The following is a 16,106-nucleotide window of genomic DNA, read 5'->3' on the forward strand; positions in this document are numbered from 1 at the left end:
TCAGTATTTGACAATAACCGTATATCTTTATGACATGACAAATCAGCCATCTGACGAGATAATAGAGAGTCTTCCGTTAGAGAATACAAGAACTAGCTCTTGGTATCAATATGATATATTCACAAATAAGATATTGCCTGGTATTTGTTATCTAAGAAGCACCTGATATCATCAAAGTAAATCATAGATCTGGGTGTTATGTATCTATCTATTAAGTGCAAACCTATGCATAAAGTCGTGTTTTACTTTATATATTTAAGTTTCACTGTATTTAAATATACAGTATATCATCTACACTTGGGTGAAGATGGCCAGTCTATATTCTGTATGTTTCTTCTAAAATGAAAGAAAATGAAAAATTTCCCTGTATCTTGTAAATGCTAATTCTTTCTTGTACTAGTCCTAATCAAGATGAAGAATGGGATTTACAGATTCTTGTCTGCCCTGAGGTGTTCGTCTTCCACCATGCAAATCGAATTTTGTTATAACCAAATAACTCAATTTTTGTCTCATCAGTCCAAAGCACTTTGTTGCAAAATGACTGTGGCTTGTCTAAATGAGCTTTTGCATACAACAAGCAACTCTGTTTGTGGAGTGAGTGCAGAAAGGGCTTCTTTCTCATCACCCTGCCATACAGATGTTCTTTGTTCAAATTGCGCTGAATTGTGGAATGATGTAAAGATACACCATCTGCACCAAGATGTTCTTTCAGGTCTTTGGAGGTGATCTTTGGTTTGTCTATAACCATGCTCACAATCCTCCGCATATAGTATGCTGCTCCTGTATTTTTCTTGGCCTGCCAGACCTGGGTTTTACAGCAACTGTGCCTGTGACCTTTCATTTCCTGATTACATTCCTTACAGTTGAAACTGACAGTTTAAACCTCCGAGATAGCTTTTTGTTCCTGGGAAATGAAAGACATACCACTGTTTTTTTTTTTTTGCTGAAAGTGGAGTAAATTATTATGCAGGCTGAGAGGGGTTACCAAACGTTTTCATATGACTTCTATATGTATATAAAAGACTTCTACATACTACTTTACAGAAGATATTGATTGATATTTATCAGGGTGAAGCAGGAGAATGGATTCACATCCACGCAGTATGACCAGTGAAACAAGATCAATGTGCAGTGTTGATTGGTGTCAGTAGGTCTTTTAAACTAGTTGGGGCCACTCAGTGTGTCAAACCAATATCATCATATGTACCCAGACCTGAATCTTAGTCCTGAGCAACTACAATTTACTGTTTTATTAGTACAGAGAAAAAGGAAATTATTTTAAAAAATGTGGATTATTTGGATAAAATACGAGTCCATAGGTGATGGCATTCTGTAATTAAGAGCTTTCTGAATAATAGGTTTTTGGATAATGGATCTCATTCCTGTATAGCATATTTATGCCAGTTTGTACGTAAACATATGTGAGAGATCTGATATGTTTCTATGTATATGTAATTTTTACATTTTGTAGGTGTGATAAAGAGGAGTAAAGTAATTGAATTAGTAGAAAACCCAGATAATGTCCCTAAACTGGGTGGTACTGTATGTTCTATGATGTCATATTTTACTGTTTATGGATTCAATATTTGCACGTATCAGTGTTTGGGAAAAAAACAGGCTAATAAAGTCCCGAAGCAAGTAAAAACATTAAATTAAATTAAAAGAAGCCTTTAAATTGTTAGTTGTGAAAAAAATCAGCTATTGTGCTGGTAGAATCTTTTGGGAAATTCCAAAATCAACACAATGTTATAACAGGAAAAATAGTGTATGAAAGTTTGCAGCAGCTGTTACTGTATCTGATCTTTTAACATACAGTGCTATATTATTCTTATTTATGTTTCAGGTTCACTTTAGTGTGATGTGCAGTCTTGCCAGATAAAAAACAGAAAAAAGCTTGCATTGGAAATATACATGAATAAAAAGAGTAACCAGGGAAACAGGCTGATTGAGCCACCGCTTATAATATATTGTACTTAAAAGGATCCAGACTACCGTCAAAGCAGTAGTAGATGCAGTACTGCATCAGTTCATAATCTTTGAGTGGTTACGGTAATAGACCCTGTCATCCCCTGTCTATGCCATCTCAGTGTTCTAGATTGGCTTATTAAAGTGTAGGATTTCAGGGGGATCTTAATTAAGAAGTGCATTTATAAATCACCTTCTAAACATTGTGTTAGAAAGCTAATATCCACCAACAGTGCTACTGTAAAAGACACAAAGCATTCCACCACCTATAATAATATCTCCAAAATAGGCACTCATATGTCAAGTAGCTAAGGAGCAGATTTATTAAGGGTTGAATTGAAAATTCGAATTTTCAAATTCAAATTTAATTTTAGTGTTATTGACTAGGGAATAGTCCAAATTTGATTCGAGTTTAAAAAATATTCGAATTTTGAAACTGTCCCTTTAAGAATACAAATTTGACTATTTGATATCTAAAAACCTGCTGAATTTGTGGTTTCGTTTATGGGGGGGCTCCTACAATCAATTTGGATTTGTTCAATGGATTTTTGAAAAAAAAATTTTTTTTCAAAAACTATTTTTTTTGGTTAAAAACTTGAATCAAATTTGATCAAATTAGATTTGATTCGAGTTTGCAGCTCAATCCTATTCACCTGTTTTAATTTTTTTTAATAGATTTCACCTTTTTTTTGTATTTCGAGTTTATGGGAGTTGATGGGAGTTTTTAGAAACTCCCATAAACTCAAATTCGACCCTTGATACATCTACCCCTTAGGGGCATATTGATCAAGGGTCAAATTTCAAATTGAAAAAACCTCGAAATTCGAATTCAAAAAGACCAACCTAAATTAAGTTGAAGGTTTTTTTTGGTCATATAGGTCCGTTTTCGATCAAATAGGTCCGTATTCGGGCCAATTCTAACTGTTCGAATTGAAGGTATAGCGCAATCGATCAAATTCAAATGTTTTTCCCCCAAAAAAACTTCTATTTTTCTAAGTCCACCAATTGACTCCAAATAGGTTTCAGGAGGTCCTCCATAGGCTAAAACAGCAATTCAGCAGGTTTTTTCATTCCATAAAAATTCATTTCGACCTTTGATAAATCTGCCCCTAAGTGTCAAAAGCAAAACTAATTGGCATAGGTGCAATAAATATACAACTTGTTTTATAACCCTGGAATCTTTTTTAGATTGCCCATTCAACTTTACATTTGATGACTTATCAGTAGAAGGGCCTCTGAAAAAATGAATCTATTATTGCCGTCTGTAGTGATGAGCAAATTTTTGGCAGGCATGGATTTGCGGTGAAATTTCTGCATTTCGCCATCTGCAGATTTTTTATGAAACTGAGGCAAAATTGCCCATGGACTTTAATGCATTTGGATAAAAAAGTTGCTGAGACAAATAATTCACCAAGACAAAAAGTCACTGAGACAAAAAGAAAAATGGCCATTGACTTTAATGCATTTGGATTGCGATAAAATTGTTACACGTGTAAAAATACGTCCCTTGTATGATCACCCATTGACTTCAATGTGTTTTGCAAATCTTTCCACGGTTTCACAAATTTTTCAGCAACAGATTCGTTACAGATTCACTCATCACTAGCCGTCTGCTATTTCCTCTATATGTCAGCTTTTTTATGTAGTTGGCTAATGATTTTACCTACTCCAGGTTCACTGCCTAGATTATATTTAGTTTATGGGGCCATTAAAAATTGATTTGGAGTACAGCTATGGATTAAAAAGTTTTGCTTAGGCCATATTTTGTCGTAAAGAAATATAGTGGAAGCCCACCTAATTATTGTTCTTCTAGTGAATTTCTGCCTTTCGCCGCCCGCGAATAAATTAGCAAAACTGCGATGAAACAGCGACGAAAATTCACCCGTGAAAACTCTGCTGGAAAAAAAAAATTGCCAAGATTCAAAATTGTCGCATGTCAAAATTATTCGGACGACCATTGACTTTAATGCATTTGGACAAAATAATCCGGCATATCAAAACTGTCGCTCGCGTCAAAATTATTTGGATGCCCATTTCACAATTTTTCGGGCAAAGTGAGATGGGACAGATTTGCCTATCACTAATTGCAGCCCATGGTGCAAAGTGCAATTTTTATATAAAAATTGCCATGTTTCTAAACAATGAAGCTCCCCTCTCCCTTAGAATATCATTGTAACTGTGTGCACACTCTTAAAGGGCATGTAAAGTCTAAAATAGAATAAGACTAGAAATGCTGTATTTTGTATACTAAATATAAACATGAACTTACTGCACCACAAAGCCTAATCAAACAAATAATTTATGCTTTCAAAGTTGGTCACCATCTTGTAACTTTGTTAAACATCTTTGCAAGACTAAGACTGTGCACATGCTCAGTGTGGTCTGGGCTGCTTAGGGATCATCATAAACAAAGCTGTTTGAGTTCTGCATAGCTGGAAAGTAAGGCGGGGGCTCCCCCTGCTGTTCATAAGTATGATTGTTTCCCTGCTCAGCAGTTAGGGATTGTCTGACAATTCCTATCCACAGCAGTAAATGAAGGGAGAATTTCACTGCATACAGTCAGGTTTCTTTTAAAAATGGTACACATTTTTTAATTAAAGTATATTGGAGATGGGTTTCTTTTCATTAAAGAAAGTAAAAATTTTATTTTATTTGATTGCATTTACATGCCCTTTAAGGAGATTTCATTGGCTGTTTTTATATTGCCAGCTGGCCAGAAGACAACAATCTGAGTCATGCATTGATAATGATATTAGTAACCCTGTATTGGTCTATAGAAGCCAAGCAGCATTTCTGAATGATGCACACAGAAAGGAGATTAATGTCAAAGGTAGGCAGAAAACCTTTTAAAATTATTTATTTTAGGTGCTTAATAGTAATGAGCGAAACACATTGAAGTCAATGGGCTTCAAATATTTTTTACGTGTGAAAAATTTTTTCGCACTCCAAATGCATTAAAGGCAACGGGCATTTTTCTTTGTCTTGGGGACTTTTTTGTTGCGGCATATTTTTGTGAAAAAATTTGCAGATGACGAAATGCAGAAATTAACAGTGAATACATGTCTGGTGAAAAAATTTGCTCATCACTAGTGCTTTACTAGATTTGGGGTACTGTGCATAAGATCTGGAGCATGTGTCCAGATTCAGAAGTGAAATTAAGCCATTCCCTGTATAAATTAAAATACAGTATTGATTATAATTGTAGTTTTTCACATTTGTACTTAATCAGATGCTTAATGGCCCAATGTAAGTATAAGTATTGGATCCATTGTTTGGAAAGCCATTATCCAGAAATCTCAGAATTACCGGAAGGCCATCTTCCATAGACTCCATTTTAAACAAATTATTCATATTTTTAAAAACTTTTTAAAAAGTATTTCTTTTTTCTCTGTTGTAATAAAACAGTTCAGTGTACTTGATCCTAAGATAAAATGTATCGAAAATGGAGGCAAAACAATATTATTAGGTTTATTTAATGTTTAAAACATTTTTTGTGGACCTTAGGTATGGATATCCAAATTACAGAAAGACCCTTAATCTTGAAATCCTCAGGTCAAGTGTTCTAGATAACATGCATTTTCTGTTGCATAGTACATTATACAAATGAATCCTTGTTGAAGGCAAAATGCTTATTGAGTTTATTTAATGTTTAAATATTTTTTTTTAGTAGACTTTCTTTAGTAGACTAAAATTTTAGGAAGATCCAAATTACAGAAAGATCCATTATCTGAAAAAAACAGGTCACAAACATTCTGGCTAATGTATCCCATACCTACGGTGATAAAACAGTATCTTGTAATTGATCCTAAGATTTAATTAATCTTTATTAGAGGGAAAACAGTTCTACTGGATTTAATTCATATTTGAATTTTTTGTAGACATAAGGTATGGAAAACCCTAGGTTCCAAACATTCTGGATAACAGTATATGAATATTGAAGTAGAAGGATTTAGCGCTATTCGTTCGATCGAACGATCGAAAGAATAATCGAATGATTAAATCCTTTGATGCTCGGTAGGTTTTAGGTGGCGAAGTAGGGGGTCAAAGTTTTTTTTAAAGAGACAGTACTTCGACTATCGAATGGACGAATAGTCGAACGATTTTTAGTTCGAATCATTTGATACGAAGTCGTAGTCGAAGGTCAAAGTAGCCAATTCGATGGTCAAAGTAGCCAAAAAAAACATTCGAAATTCAAAGTATTTTTTATTCTTTCCTTCACTCGAGCTAAGTAAATGTGCCCCCTGGTTCTAGGAGTTGTATGATACATTTGTAATCCTATCACAGTAACCCCACAAAATCACACCTCTGTGAGTTTCAGACGTCACCTCTCTGAAGAGTTACAATGTGCCATTGTGATTGAATTAGTGGAAGAGTTTACATGCCGAGAATGTTTTAGAATTACTTATACTGAATACAGGGAGTAGGATGTGGCTTTAGTTTTAGATTTTGCCTTGCTAAAAAATAACAAGAAGTATTACAAAACTAAACATTTCTTAATTAAAACAACAGGAAAAAGTTTATTCAGTACCAGCCATGTTCATTGAACTGAATGTCAAAAAGGGATGTACTGCAATGCAAATGTAACTTTTCTTCAGGTATATTTTTTTAACCCAAACCATAAACATAACCATAACCATAATACATCTGTTTAGTATTTCTCGAGGCAAGCTACTTATTCCATTTTTTCTGTAGCTGAATGCTCCTTTCCTTGGGCATTTACTGGATATTCTACACTTTTACTAATCGATTTTGTCACAAATAATCACGAAAAGAGGCTATTTACACTATATATTGCTGGATTTTTTTCTCAAAAAAAGGAACAGACTGTGAGGCATCTAAAAGTCACATTTACAAGATTGATACATAAGAGTTCAGCAAAATCAGAGCTACAAATTATGTAAGTGGTTTATATGATCGTCAGTAGAGGGAAATGCAAACTAAAAATATGAATTATTATGCCAACACACAGGAAAGTTCCAAATTATGACAGAAGGTAAGTGCCTGTTTAAAACTATAAAAATGTAATTCATGAACCTTTCTTGATACTTTAAAAAAAAAAAAATTGTGCATAAATTGAGGCCTTTCAGTATTTTGTGGTTTCTCTAATTCTATGACAGTCAGTAAGTTAGACAGTGCTGGTCTGAGATACCTGGTGCTGCACTTTGTGCTTTAATGAACACACTGCAGTCTTGGGCATAAGTGCTTCTTAAATTAACATTTAGGGGCACATTTACTATGGGTTGGATTTCGAAGTGGTAAAACTTCGAAACTCGACCATCGAATTTTAGAAATCGAATGATTTAATCGATCGATTGAACAATATTCCAAAAAAAAACTTTGACTTCTAAAAACTTAGCCAAATACTGGCTATAGGTTCTAGGAGGTCCCCATAGGCTAACATCGCAATTTAACAGCTTTAAGGTGGCAAAGCGGCGAAGTCAAAGTTTTTTAAAGAGACAGTACTTCGATTTTCGAATGGTCGAATATTCAAAGTTTTTTCAGTTTGAAACGAATTTTGGCCTATTCGATGGATTGAAGTACCCAAAAATTACTTCGAAATTAGAAGTTTTTGAATTCGAAAATTTGTCATCTCATGTACAAATTATAATTCACATTGTTACTGTTCAGCAGGGCCGGAAGTAGGGGTAGGTAAGAAGTACGTGCCTCGGGGGCAAGGAAGTAGGTGTGCCAATTGTGTACCTCTCCTGCCTACCCCTGGTCTGTATCCTTGTTCCCCCCCACCTGCACTTCCCTCCAGTGTGCCTCTGTGCATGCTCCCCCCCCCCCACAAGCATTGTCACTTTTCACATCCACTGGGGAGGGAGCAAAGTGGCCGGTTGGGTTGCCTAGGGACTGCCATAGCTATAGCTCCACTTAAGGTTTTGTAGATAACTCCTGCCAGAATGGATCCTGTCTGGTTACATAGGTATTTTTAACTCTATAATTTATTTATAAATGGCTACTGAACCCAGACATTATATACATTTTTCCATATTTGCTTAGAATTTAATTATTCTCCCATCTGCTCTTTCCTTGATTTATAATTATAAAAACACATTCTGTAACAATGGTAGAATCAAATAAAAATTTGCAATTATTTCTCTTCCTAGAAAATCTGCTTCCATTGCATTCAGTCTTTTCACCTGCCATCAATAAAACTGCATTCATTTCAATATTTATTGTTTAGTCTGACATTTATTGTAGCTGGAGTTTTTAGATCATATACTGTTTAATTATTTAAATCTGACATTTTTATAAAGAGCACATTAACCTTAATGTCATACGAAAGTTGATTAATGAAGCCTGTACAATTGACTCTAAATAAACTCCGTTCTCTTATATTCTTTTCAATTATGTTAGAGAGTTGTACCTTAGTGTGGATGCTTAGCTACAGTTTAATGCTTTTGCTTTCAGAACTGAAAAGATCTGTAACTTCAAAAAGCTAATGTCTTGATTTTCATTGTTTGCTTTGTTAATTTATGAGTGCTCATTCAGTCTTAGGCAAAAGGGACAATATAGAATAAAACCGACTCTAACAAAATACAGTTTCAACCTGCTACACTAACATTTGTAATACACTTAAAGGGTCACTAAAGTTAAAATCCCTAAACTGTACAACAAATAGCAAGTTCTAAGTTAGCGTGCACAGCAATCCTATATATTCATGGATATAAAGATAAAGCTGTCACTATAACCTTAAATCTGGTTGGACAGTTTGTCTAGTTTTGACCATAATGACCATCTCTTAGGGCATGTATCGCTTCTCGGCCTTTTGGCTAAGATCAAGTGTAGTACCTTTGGAACCACTTGGTCCTCTGGCTGGCAAGACCAAAGAGGAGTATCTGTTCTAATGATCCTATCTGAAGAACGGAGAAACCATTGGTCCTCTGGACTAGGCTGAGAAGCAGAAGCTTGATGAAAGCTGGGCCGCTGTGCTCCCATGAGGGTGGCCCCTGACTTGCATTTTGAGTCGGGGGAGATGCTCATGCACCCATGCTTAATCAAGCTTCACTTCCTTTGCCCTTGCCATTAGGTGGGCGGGAAGTCTTTTCTTTTTCTGGCTGCCAACCAGAGCCTTGCAAAAGGCAACCAATGGCCTTGCACCGCCCACTCCAGCACCCTTTTTGTGTCTGGTTTGAGCACCCTGGATGGGGTCACGGTCTTTTGGCTGGACTCGCAGGCCATGACACGCCCTGGGGGGAAGCTTCGGCAGAACCCAGGGTCGACGGGACTCCCCCTAGCTTCGGCGAAGGGGAGTCCAAACGTCCCCAAACCCCTTCGGGGGGGCGGGGTGGTGGGCCCTCCCTAGCTTCGGCGAAGGGGGACCCACCCGTTCGAGCTGTTCGCTGGCGGTAGCTGGGAACAGCTTGGGCAACGGAGCCCATGCCTTCGGGTAGGACTCGGAAGGATGATTCAATATCATCTCTTAGGGCATGTATGGCATGGGAAGATGGGCGGTTTCAAGAGACGGCCCTGGTTGGTGTTTACAAATGCTTTTCATCTGTTAATATAGATACATTGTATATTGAATGCTTCTTTTCACTTTCTGCAGTTTGACTGGCCAGATAGCCCTAAGACTGGCCTATGTATGGACACTTCAGCATTCAAGATGCATACCAATTCTATTAGGTGCTACAGAATTTTGTTCAACATTTTAGAGCAATAATTGGGAAAAGTAAAAATAGTGGCCAGAACCTTTCTCTCTAAACTCATTGAACAACTCTGTAAATTACAATGGACATTCATAGGCTGTTTGAACTGATGTACTATTTAAATGTTACTAATTTTGAAGTAGTGTACTGTATATCCATATAGTTACAAGTAAAGAAGAGCCTATTGCAAAAACATAAAAATTCAAGAAAACTGATTTTCTGTTAAAAAAAAAGAACAAGTTAGACCCCTTTAAGAATGAATCACTCAATACAGAAAAAATGTTGCTCTCACTTTTACAGAAATGTTTTTTTAATCAATAATAAATAAGTAAACGGATTTAAAGTAACCCTATAAAACTATCATGATTAATGAAAGGGAATATTGTAATTTTAACACTTTGATAAATAAAGCCTAAAATCAACCTTGTTTTTCAAAAAATCATACCAAGCTATCTCTGTGACTAATATTTTTGAGAATGTATACATGATTGTTGTACCTTACTATTTGTTCACTGAAAATATCTAATTAAAATCTTTCAATTTCAATTTGTTTAGAAACAATATTATTTATGCTCCGATCAAAAATTTATCTTGGTATGTATTTAGCATTTTTTTAAATCAAATTATGCTGCAGCTCTTTCTGAAATGATGAAAATGATGATGAATAATTGTATTTTCAGCCTACATGCCTAGCGAGTGAGGATAGGGATGAAAATTAATTGTAGTTTTCGATGATTAGATCCTTGTTAAAATGTGTTTTTATCTTGTTGACCTTGTCCAGCCATTTTGGAAAAATTAAAATGAATGATTGTATTAAAATATGCCTTACAATTTATATAAAAGCCACAAAACCAAACCAATTACCAGTTTAACGAAAAAATGTTCTGTAGAAAATATTATGCTTAAAGATAGAGATATATTATGAATACTATAATTTAATTTTGGTAGTTTTTTGTTTTTTAAATATAAATGTATCACAGTTGAACCCCCATTCTTTATTTTGAGGGTAGCAGAAAAAATGGTGTAAAATCCAGAAAATTTTTAAATCAGGGAAAAGTAATATGTGTAATATACTGGTGGAACCACACAAAAGAACAATGTAAAATCAGGGAACATAATATTGACGTTACACTGTATTCATGAATAAATGGTGGGTCTTTAAATGGCAAATGTTGCTATTATTAAAAAGCAACATTTAAATGTAGTTGATTCTTTTTGACAAAAAGGATTTAATATATTTTTTTCTTTTACAGTTTTGGAGATATAAAAGGTTTATTAAAGTGAAACCCGGGACAGAGCATGCTGGCAAAAGGGTATATGACAGGGGCTGGACAAAACTGGGGGATTAGTAGTGGGTTTAGTGATGTAGTTGAGGGGTGGAGTTTTAAGGGGATGCACTAACTGCTAAGGAGGGCATCAATTTTGGAAGAAGAAAAGGAGTCCCATCCTCCCTCCCTTGTATTAACCCTTTGTGCTAGTTCTCACAATTGTGGCCTGGGTTAGTGGGGCACAAGTTAAGTTGATGTGGAATGGTGAGTATTGGGCTGACTAACCAAGAGGTGATAAGAGGGAATAGCCGGTTGTCACAACCAGGTGGCGGGTCCCTGGCAATGGGGAGAGTTAATTGAGAAGCTGGAGTTTTTAACAAAGTCCCAAGTTGGTTAATGGAACTTGGTTGGTGGTGTCCCTCTCTAAGAGCGGTGGTCTCTGGGAGGGTATGTTGTATTGGTGGTAGCATGCAATCCAGCGTACCCATCATGCTAGAAGGCACAAGCATCTGGTGGCTGGTATAATTTCATGCACCTAATTCGGTCTATTGCCTGGGGCCTTGCAGAGGATTACAAGTTAATGGTACATCACTGTTCATATTTGCATGTTTGCAATGTTGTTAATGGGATACTGTCATGGGAAAAAAAATTTTTTTCAAAATGAATCAGTTAATAGTGCTGCTCCAGCAGAATTCTGCACCGAAATCCATTTCTCAAAAGAGCAAACATATTTTTTTATATTCAATTTTGAAATTGAAACATGACTTGGGGCAGCTAGGAAATTGACAATATGTCTAGCCCCATGTCAGATTTCAAAATTGAATATAAAAAAATCGGTTTGCTCTTTTGAGGAATGGATTTCAGTGCAGAATTCTGCTGGAGCAACACTATTAACTGATTCATTTTGGAAAAAAAATTTTTTCCCATGACAGTATCCCTTTAATATAACTGTTATTGATATATGTGTTATCTATTGTTAAATTATGTTTTGTGCAATAAAGCTGTGGCCAAAAAGACTCCAACAAAATAAATGTATGATGAGTGAGTTGGTTATTCTTTGGCCAGTTTGGGGGAAAGTGGCAGGTATTTGTCTCTGCCCATGTCATGTGCGGCCTAAACCTAACAACTTAAGACTGAAGATTTTAATTCATCCAGGTCAGGGTATATCTAGTATAGGTAAATCTAAAACAACTGGACTTGCTAAGTAATCATTGAAGACGTTTCACTACTCACTACTTGCTGAGTAATCATTGAAGACGTTTCACTAATCATCCGAGCAGCTTCTTCAGTTGAACTGAAGAAGCTGCTTGGATGAGTAGTGAAACATCTAATGATTACTCAGCAAGTCCAGTTGTTTTAGATTTACCTATACTCACAACTCAACTGTGGTTTTTTTTGTTGGCAATACAGTATATTGAAAATTGTTCACTGAAATCAGCCAGCTAGATGAAGTGAAGCAGAAAAATGTGCTGATTTACTTAAAAAGTTAGGTTGAGCAATAAATGTTGAATATATAATTGAAGCTTGGAAAGAGGCAATGGTGGTCTGAAACATTACTAAGCAGTTTGTTTGGAATAAACGAGTAAAAACTTGCTGTAGCACACTGATCCAAAATTGTTAGTGCAAAAAGTTTTTTATTGGCTCAAAAGTAGACATCAAATATGGCAACGGTTCAGGCCACACTGGGCCCTTTATCAAGCCCAGTGTGACCCAAAACATTCCCTATGTGATGTCTACTCTTGAGCCAATAAAATACTTTTTGCACTTTTGGATCAGTGTGCTGCAGCAAGTTTGGACTATTTTATAATTAAACTGGCCCTGGGAAGATTGGTCTTTGGACTGTTTATCACCTGACACCCGAAAATGTATTGAATTAACAGGTAGATCACTCCAACACTGTGCAGATTTGTTTGGAATAAAGAATTTTTATTGTTATACATAACTGGAGAAGTGCACTATGATTGTAACACGTCATATTCAGTGATGTATTGTGGCCATTAATGAATTTGCACCAGACTGGCATACAAAGGCAATATAGAACCCTACTCTGAAGTTTGTGATGTACAGAATTTTGTTTCAAACATCAACTGCAGTTTACTGGAGTTTTTTTATTATTATGACAGTGTCCCTTTAAAGAGGTAATTCAATTGCTTGTTAACATGAGTTCAGTAAAAAGGCCTTGTGCCAAACAAACTTTTGCATACTGTTTAATCACATAAAAAATCTATGAGATTTTTTAGTTTAACGGGGAAAACAGAGGGCATCTTTTGGATTACAAGGTAAACTGGAGTTTAATATGCAGGTGGATTATCTGTGTAGTGGTAATGCAATTATCTACCATGCAAGACCAAACATAGATTGCCATCGCTTCCTTTGATTTAATAAAATCTCTTCTATGAATGGGAAATTTGTCTACATTGTAACTTTGTCCTTTGTTAACTTTTGTTGATTTTCATCTCGAACTACTGGCAAGGTAATCCACCGAAAAATGTTAGATAATTTATTTATGTATTCATCTGGTATGTATTGCCTAGGGGCCTTTGATGTGACATGGTCAGCTTTTGCATACAGCCATCTGTTGTGAAAAATACAAAATTCCTCTATTATTCAGTTTTAAAATTTGTGAAGTACCTGTGTTAAATGAAGTTGATTGTTTTAAATGTAGGCCAATAACATAGTAGACAAAAATATATATTTTCAGGAGAATACAGTGTATAGAGAACATTATCAGTACTAGCATTACTTTCAGATGTTAAAAGAAAAAATGTTGTAATAGAAACCATCCTGCCACAAAATTGGTTATATATAATAAAATTTCAAAAGCTTCTGTTTGGAAAGGGAGCTGATTTCTAGAATGAATGAATATTGAATGTATAGAAAAGATGAATACTTTGTTACTGATTTTATTCTTTATTATTCATCACATTTATAGCATTGGGGAATTGTAAGAGAATGCATTTGTTTAAGTGGCCATTTTGAATGGGTAAAAAAATCCCTATCTCCAACACCAACTTTATCTAAAATAAATTGTACAGATGCCTATATATATAGATATATATGTCTTTGTTATACTTTGTTTCAAGCCCCCTTGTAGGTCTAACCTTTGGTTTTAGCTCATAATAATGTTACAAATATAGAAATACAGCTCCCTAAGGAACCACTAATATATAGTAAACAATACAGTTACTCAAGTATGCCAAAGTAACTTGGGTAAATGCATCATTACTTTCTATCTGGAGACAGAACGTATCAGCAGTGAAATATATCCTATTAATTTCCACTTTTTTGCATCAGGATATAACTGTTGATTTGTTTCCAAAGATTGCAATAACTTCCTTATTAAGGTTATAATGTGTGTGCATTAGTTTTATATTTAGCAAACACAACAAAACCCACTGACCATTGTGTGACAGTTGAATCTAATTTCTACAATTGTTATAGAGTGCTTTAATCATGTTTATAACGTGTGCACTGGTGATATTATAAAGGGCTTTTAACATATATAGTACCTAGTATAATAAAGAATTATTCTAGAGCAACTGGATGTTTAAGTATTCTTAAAATCATTTTATGACTCATCCAAGCTGCTTCTTTCGTTAGAGCAGATGAACTGAAGAAATCGTTTGGATGAGTGGTTAAATATTTTCAAGAATACTCAAAGTTCCAGTTGATTTAGAGTTATATTTACTAGATATGCAAGAGGATAGAATGGCGGCACTCCAGTAAAAATGAAGGTGGTTTATTGCAATAGGTCACAAAGCAACATCGCCTGGAGCATTTCGGGAGCAACTCTCTTAATCATAGGCCTTTCTATCCTCTTGCATATCTAATTACAGTGGGAACGCTGGTGGCTGAGCACCAGGTACACCAAAATGGAGCTGCACTAATTTAATCACACAGGGGGTGAGTCTGGAGCGCCCATATCTTCTTTCTACATTATTTCTACTAGATACTGTGTATCATTTCTACAAGTTGCTGTATCTCATGACATGGATGAATGAAAATCTTCCTTGTTAACATGTTGGGTAAATCTATTGTCAATGTTATATGATCGTCATCGTCATTTTCATAATGCATGTGATGTAATGTGATGCATCTCTGTTGTTGTAGATATTGATATACTATATTGATAAGACACTTTTAGCAGCCTCTTGTCACAAGATATTGTAGCAGTGGGTGTGTTATATTTTGACTTATGCAAAAAACATTCACATACAGTATTGTAACGTTGGTGTTTTATATATTCCTTTACGGAATGAATATAATACAGGCCTAGAGTGGAAATGCAAGTGCAAAGTCATTGATTGCTGACTAGTGATGGGTGAATTTATTCACCAGATGCAAATTCACGGGGAATTCCCGCGATTCGCTGCCTGTGAATAAATTCACGAAAATTCAACTGCGTCCAAAAAAACGGACACCCCGTGCCGTCACCCATCACTATTGCTGCCAATATTGTTAAAAAAATGTTGTTAGCAGGAAATATTCATAAATAAAGTTTAGCTCTGTCTTGTGTCCTTTGATATTCAGTCATATAGGAGATATAGGAGTGGAAAATACGTCTATGGGCTTCTTGAATTTTTGTCAATAGAATTGATAAATCATATTAATTTGTGTTAATTAATGTTTTCCCCATTTATTTCTAATATGTAAAATGAATAATTCTCATTACATGGCCCATATAATATATAAGCAAAGTTTTTGTAAGTAGTTCATTACAGCCTTCTTCCATACTTTTTACATAACTGGATAGACCCAGCCTAGTTGCTTTTCTTAGTTATTGATTAAGTTATCCCCTCCCCTGGTATCTCATGTTTCCTGATCATGTAGTTCCTTCTCTCTCAGACCTCTGTCTACAAACAGCATCCTGTTTACTGTAAGTCTTCACCTGCATATGCCTTGCCATATCCCTTGCCAGAAAGTTCTGTTTCCTATAAGACAAAGTAAGAGACTTTGCTTACCTAACACTTTACACTGCAATACACTGTGGTTCACACACAATTACAGCACCTTCCTCCTCTACCACGTTTCTCAGCTCAAAGACAGTTTAGGCAAAGACAGTGTTAATTACAATTATGTTTCTTTTAAGCCTGACTATCTAAAACGCTTGTGCTGAATCATAAGCCTTTCTTCTGTGAACAAGCCTAATTCATGTTCCAGTTCCTGAGCCTGAATCATTGTTCCTGTATCCTGCAGTTCTGGCTCCTGAATCCTGTGTGTC

At 35.5% G+C, this 16,106-nt stretch overlaps 1 protein-coding gene and 1 pseudogene across 1 annotated transcript in view; both read left to right on the top strand.

The window, feature by feature from the left end:
• The window catches only part of sntg1.S (syntrophin gamma 1 S homeolog), a 194,788-nt gene that overhangs the window by 21,033 nt on the left and 157,649 nt on the right, over positions 1-16,106 (top strand). The window lies entirely within an intron of this gene.
• Positions 8,722-8,846, top strand: LOC121395290 (annotated as a pseudogene).

This window comes from Xenopus laevis, chromosome 6S (assembly GCF_017654675.1).
Source record: "Xenopus laevis strain J_2021 chromosome 6S, Xenopus_laevis_v10.1, whole genome shotgun sequence".
NCBI classification, from domain to species: domain Eukaryota; kingdom Metazoa; phylum Chordata; class Amphibia; order Anura; family Pipidae; genus Xenopus; species Xenopus laevis.